Raw genomic sequence first — 7,193 nt, 5'->3', positions numbered from 1 at the left:
TTCTCTGGATATATGCCCAGGAGTGAGATTGCTGGATCATATGGTAGCTCTATCTTTAGTTTTTTAAGGAACCTCCATCCTGTTCTCCATAGTGGCTGCACCAACTTACATTCCCACCAACAGTGCAAGAGGGCTCCCTTTTCTCCACACCCTCTCCAGTATTTGTTATTTGTAGACTTTTTAACGATGGCCATTCTGACCAGTGTGAGGTGCTACCTCATTGTAGTTTTGATTTGCACTTCTCTAATAATTAGCGATGTTGAGCATCTTTTCATGTGCTTATTGGCCACCTGTATGTCTTCTTTGGAGAAATGTCTATTTAGGTCTTCTGCCCATATTTTGATTGGGTTGTTTGTGGGGTTTTTTGTTGTTGTTGTTACGTCTGCATGTAGAGCACAGTGCTAATGCATAGTATACCTGGAATAAACAACCACTATAGAAACAATTATCAGTTCAGATCAAAATGCTGTTAACAGTCAGTAAAACAGCAGTTCTGTACAAATGAGTAAAGAAGAATTTTGTGAATGGCGAACCTTCATGGAGGCTCTGTTCATACAGATTTCAGTTCAGACTGGCCAAATGTGTTACCTAGAAGCCAAACATATGTGTCTTTTCTAGAAATAATTTCTTGCTTAAACCCTTTCATGATTGTCTGTGCACACTCTCTCAGGGGGTTAAAGTGTTGGGTGAGAGAAGATGTTTCAGCAACAGACATATGTGAATGTTTGAAAATCAGAGCCCCCAAAATAGAGGGAAATTTCTCGGCAAGCACTTTGAGGAATGCATAGCTGTGCTTTAAAGCGCACAGGACTTAAACAGCTCCTGAGTGATTAGAAATTGTCCTTCCGTTACCCGTCACCCTGTTTAGAAAGTTATTAGGTGCTCACTTCGGCAGTGCATATGCTAAAATTGGAACGATACAGAGAAGATTAGCATGGCCCCTGCACGAGGATGACACACAAATTCGTGAAGCGTTCCATATTTTTAAAATAAAGATTCTGAATGCAAAAAAATAAATAAAATAAAATAAAATAAATGCTTAGAGGCAAAAAAAAAAAAAAAGGAAAGTTATTAGGCTGATACCTTAATAAGAATTGTGTAAATAGTATTAGGAGAATGACAAATGGTTTCCTCCAGAAGATTAACGTCTCTGCAGCTAAACCACTTTACTAGTAATTATTCGAGAAATTATCTCTGGAGCAGAACAAAAGTGAAACTCTTTAAGTTACAAAATGTGTTTTATGGACTCTAGAGAAAAAGCACATTCACATATTTGGGGATTTCTTTTGTAATCCTTCAGTGACATGGGCCCTACTGCACAAACGCTCAAAATCATATTTGACCTGGGTGTAATATTCATCCCGCTCCTTGCAGGTTCTGTAGAATATCCTTTGATGCCCATTTTGAATTAAATATGTATAAATGTAAGGCGGGGTTCTGCAAACTACTTCTTAAAGTAAATATTTTAGTATTTTAATATCTTAAATATCTTAAAAGTAAATATTTTAGACATTCAACTTGGTGAACCAAGATGTAAAGTTGAGGAAATTAACATAGGTATATATACAGCCATTTAAAATGTAACCATTTGGAAATGTTCAGACCATTCTTAACTCACCAACCCTTAAAACACACAGATACAGGCAGCTGGCTAGATTTGGCACACTGGTTGTAGTTTGCTAAGACCTATTTTTAAAGTATCAAAAATGGTCTAAAATATCTCATTAGTAGTGATTTTAATTGTAATAATAGCATCCATAATCACAATCACTGAAAGCCACGTGTTAAAGCTTATGGAAACATTTCACATGCGTTACCTTGTGTGATTCAGCCGACCCCCCGCCTCCCAACTATCATTCTAAGTGCTATTCCATTGGGAGCTTTGGGGTGGGAACCGATTTGATTAAACTCAATGAGGACAGAATCATCTTTTGTCTGAGCTATTCATAAAAGGCACGTGGTTTGTGGGATCAGCGGGCACGTGCATGATGGCCAGGCAGCCCTGTGCACTGTCTTCTTGACGTTGCCCTCGACAAGACAGGATTTAGAGAAAAACAACAAGCAATATACAGTACCACGTAATCACAAGGAGTTTCAGGGATAAAAGATGTGTGGCCAGGTTTCCAGTGTGAACTTTAGACTTTCCCTGATTTGCATCGATGATCCTCTACTGAGTAGTGGGTTTTAAAGATCGCTAACAGGTGCAACTTATATCACAGACACTTCTGTGCATTTTTTTGGAAGCCCCAAGCAAAGCACGCCCAAACTCTTCTTGCAGAAATCATCCTCATGTGTGAGACAGTCGACATGGTCAAATGAAGTATTGAGTATCGAAGAAAAAAAAAAGTAGGTCAGGAAACAGTTGCCCTGCTGAACTTCAAAATTGATGTTATAGAGAAAAATAATGGACGAGATGTCCAATGTCATCTCATCAAAGTGCCAGGAGACAGGAGATCAGTAAAGGTCATGGCGGAAGACGCATCACTGGTTTCTGGATGTTGAAGGTGGAGCAAGTTGTAACCCCAAGGTCCGAAGATCGGGATCTCCAGCCTCTTCACCCACCAGCGATCTTCCTGTGGTTGTTAACCTGTTTTCCCCTCTACTCCACACCCAGGAGTTTGAAATTGCACTGGAGGAGCTCTAAGATTCTGGCCAGGTATAACCATCGCTACGACACCTATCTTTTCTCCAACTCTGGCTTTTAGAAATTAGCACACAAATGACTCGATTCCAATTACCTGGTCTGTACTTCTTGAAATACCAGCACTGTAACTATTCCATAGAAAATACCTTGAAAAGACATGATCATTATGGGATGTGCTGAAGGTGCTAACTAGTGTTACAATGGCGACCATATTACAGTACAGAAATATATCAAAAGAACATATTGTACCCCTTAAGTGTACACAGTGTTACAGGGCGATATATTTCAGTGAGGAAAACGCTCATAGAAAATATCTTAGCAAGGGCCTGCTTTTTTGTGTGTGACCTGTACCAACATGGACCAACATAAACCATGAGGATGCTGGAATGACCAATGGAAATCACTTCTTCAGGCGATATCATTTCTTCTTTTGCTCACCTATGCTATCTTTGTACAATGAGAGTGCACTGATCAGTTTTAAAGGGAGTTAAAATATTTTAAATTGTGGTAAAATACACATAACATAAAAGTTACCATTGTAACTGTTTTGAAGTGTACGGTTCGGTGGCATTAAATACATTCCCACTGCTGTGCAACCATCTCCACCATCCATCTCCAGAGCTCTCATCTCACTCAACTGAGACTCTGGCCCCATGAAACACTACCTCCCCATTTCCCCTCCCCCAGCCCCTGGCACCCACCCTTCTACTTTCTGCCTCTATGATTTTGACTGTTTTCAGCACCTCGTATAAATGGAATCATACCACTGTGTCCTTTTGTGACTGTCTTATTTCTCAAGGTTAGCCAAGGGAATTTTGTAAAGCTTGTTTCACAAGACATAGAATTACAGGATACAATAACCCCCATTTAGAAACCTTTAGAACAAGCTTGGGTAGAATTTATTTTTCTAAAATCCAGTGATGGGTTCCTGGTTGTGCAAAGATGAACAACATAATTAAGATGCACGCATTCCTCCTTCAAATGGTGTCTACTTCCTGTAAAAAAAAGAGGTGGGGACAGATTTCATAGTGTAGTCTGGGGATTTAATTAGGAATTTAGTACTGAGAGGGAATGCTTTCCAATTAAAAAAACTAGGGCACAGGGTAATAACAAATAAAAATGATGTAAAACTACTTTGGAAACATACCCTGATATATCTGTGTAACGTGATAATGGTGAGCTTGGTGTTTATGGATCAGTTGCTTCCAATAATAGCCAAATGTGCTCAGTCCAGAACAACAGCATAACATGCCTTTAATGTTGGTATCTTCTTAAATGGTCGTCCCATTTTTGTCCTTATGTAATAGGAAATGCCTCATTAGGCATGCTATTTAAGAAAGATACGAAACGGCTAGAGTTTAGCGGCATCGTGAAGCAATAGTCTTTCCTGAATTTAAGACACAAAAAGAACCAATTATTTTAATTGGTCAATTTGAATACGCAGATGATTAATAGTTCTAAAAATAAAATATACCATCAACAAAGAGAAAAGCCAAGAATCTGTGAAGACTATTCACCCCAAATGTTTATGATTACTATCAAGAATATATTATAGTACACTCATATATATAAGAATATACGTATATTATATGTCTATGACATACAATTGACTTGAAGACCAAAGCAGGGAATAGAGGCTAGGGACATCACATCATCCTAAACACATCCCACTAAAAATCCATAATAATCTCAAACTTGCATTCTAATGCTGACGACAGTCTTGACATATCTAAAGCTTAAAATGACAGTAAATGAATATACATGTTTGTAAGAGTATATAAAAGTACACACACACACAGATAACGACAAATCAAAAAGAAGAAGGGGGAAAATACCTCCATAGAAAATAGGAAATGCATAGCACTTAGAAGACAAAAACCTGAATGGCAGTAACATTCTATGTGCATTACTATGGACAGGGAAACTCAAGTTAAAGCATGAATAAGACTCCCTTAAGTTGGGCAAAAATTTAAGTCAGATAGTCTCAAGCACCGAGGAAATTGTGAAGCAGAAATGGATCTCCGTACTGTTACAGGGCGTGTGGATTGACCAAACCACTTTGGGAAGACTTCTCGAAGCATCAGTTGAGTTGAAGATGCACTCAACTCTCCAGCCAGCTGTCCACTCCACAGAAGCTCAGGCCATGTGCACAGAGTATGGGCAAGAATGTTCACAGTAACTTGCTCGTAATAATGAAAAAATTAGAAACTACCCTCAATGGAATAATTATAAGTAAAATAAATAAACTGCAGTTATAGGTATCAATTTAATGAGTCTCAAGTTGAATGATGAATAAAAGAAGTGACCTTCCGCATGATACCATTTGCTTAAGTTTTCAAAATGAATAGATAGATAGGTGATAGATAGATAGATAGATGATGGATAGATGTAGGTGGGTATGTAGAGAGATATAAATAGATGAGAGACGAGATAGATGATTGAGATAGATGATAGATTAGATGATAGGTAGATGGGTAGATATAGGGAAGGAGAGAAAGAAACAGAGGAAGAAAGAAAAGAGAAGGAAGGAAGGAAGGTGGTTGGATAGACATATACATGATGTATGGATAGATGTGGGTAGGTAGGTAGATCAGATAGATAGAACTAGATGATAGATGATTGAGATAGATGATAGATAGATGGGTAGATATATGGAAGGGAGGAAGGAAGGAAAGAAGGAAGGAAGGAGAGATGGATGGATAGATATAAATAGGTGACAGATTAGATAGATGATAGGTGGATAGATATATGGAAGGAAAGAAAGGAACAAAGATGAATAGATAAATATTGATAGAAAGGTAGACACATATGTATTAGAATGATAAGACAATTCAGGGATCCAGGACACTGTGAAAACCAAATTGAGTTTGCTGGGAAGCGAAGAAGGGAAATGAAATTGAGGGCAGGTACACAGGGGACTTCAAAATACAGTACTTCTCTAATGTGCTATTATGTTTTAAAAACCAACATAAAGAAGGCATGAGGGACTTCCCTGGTGGCACAGTGGTTAAGACTCCGTGCTCCCAGTGCAGGGGACCCGGGTTCGATCCCTCGTCAGGGAACTAGATCCCATATGCATGCCACAACTAAGAGTTCGCATGTCACAACTAAGGAGCCCGCCAGCTGCAACTAAGGAGCCCACGTGCCGCAACCAAGGAGCTGGTGAGCCACAACTAAGGAGCCTGGCTGCCGTCACTAAGACCCGGTGCAACCAAATAAATAAATAAATAAGTAAATAAGGCATGAAGGAGTTATGGCAAAACTGATCACACCATTCTTTCCTCCACCCCCTTCAGAACTCTTTTCACCCCCCTCCCCACACATACAAGGCTGCATTCTAAAAATATCAAACAGCTCAAGTTATCTTTTCAAAACCATCTTTTAGGACAGGAGGAAAATTGCATGCGTTATTTTCCTCGTGTGACATAGTTTCTCCTAAGTTTCAACTGCAATGAGAAATATCCTATTAATAATTCCCTATTTTCCTCTTTCATTCATTTCATGGTTTTTTTCTGTTTAAATGTCATTTTTATATATCAGCAAACACTCTATCAAGCAATAAATAGTAGAGATCTTCCCATTTGAAAATATAAAGTTTTTTTTTTTTAAGGACTAAGGCCCCTGGGAATCTTGGACATATGTTCAAACACGTGGGCATACGCTCATGTACTTAGATAAAGAGATTCAATCGTGGCAGTTGAGTTGCACTGATTTCATTCCTAGCAACAGTTACAGGAGTGTAAGTACCCATTATCCATGAATTGAACAAACCTACATCCTTGTCCATGGTATCTTTTCTATTCTTACTGAGTCACTTTCTTTCCCGTGACCAGATCTTCTAGTCTGGACTTTCTCTTCCTTTCTCTGAGTAGGGTAATCTTGACAGTGGAGTGATGAACATATCTAATGCTTCATACGGTGTAAAGGAGTATAAAATTGGATGTTTCGGGGAGTATGTGTGAGAAGAGAACACAAGATGTCCTGTGACAAGGAGCCTAGAAATGGTGCCGGCTCATAGGGGCCCTTGTCAGGTCATTATTGTTTGAAAATGAAGAATGCAAGAGACTTGTTAACTGCATGTACCATTTATATACATACAACACACATGTGCACATATGTCTATATATATGTCTCTTCTCTGCCTCTTTTTATATATATAAATTTATTATATTACATTTTATATTATTTTATATTTCATATATTATATATATTTTATATTTTATATTGTATATTAACAAATTGATCATTAATTATATTGTAATTATATATTATGTTACATACGTATAATTATAATATATAACATAATATATAATGTATAATTACATATAATATGTATAATTATATTTGTATATAGAATATAGTACACAATAATGTATATATAATAATTGTATTAGTATATTGATTAATAATATTTTTGCACAGAATTTAGAGTGTTTCATATCAGGTAGCTTTCTAAGTATGCTACATTTGCTAACTTCACAATTTAATCTTTACAACAGCCATGAGCCAGAAGTTACTCTTAACACCCATTTTTACAGTGAGCACCGAT

General features: G+C 37.6%; 1 non-coding gene across 1 annotated transcript; it reads left to right on the top strand.

Moving 5' to 3' along the window:
• The first annotated feature begins 881 nt into the window (after positions 1-881).
• Positions 882-986, top strand: LOC133082835 (U6 spliceosomal RNA). Its single transcript, XR_009699052.1, has one exon. It is a non-coding gene; the product is annotated as a U6 spliceosomal RNA (small nuclear RNA).
• The last annotated feature ends 6,207 nt before the right edge of the window (positions 987-7,193 follow it).

The sequence above is a fragment of the Eubalaena glacialis genome, chromosome X, assembly GCF_028564815.1.
Source record: "Eubalaena glacialis isolate mEubGla1 chromosome X, mEubGla1.1.hap2.+ XY, whole genome shotgun sequence".
Classification (NCBI taxonomy): Eukaryota; Metazoa; Chordata; class Mammalia; order Artiodactyla; family Balaenidae; genus Eubalaena; species Eubalaena glacialis.
The sequence above is the reverse complement of the archived record's forward strand: the minus strand, read 5'-3'. Positions and strand labels throughout refer to the sequence as shown.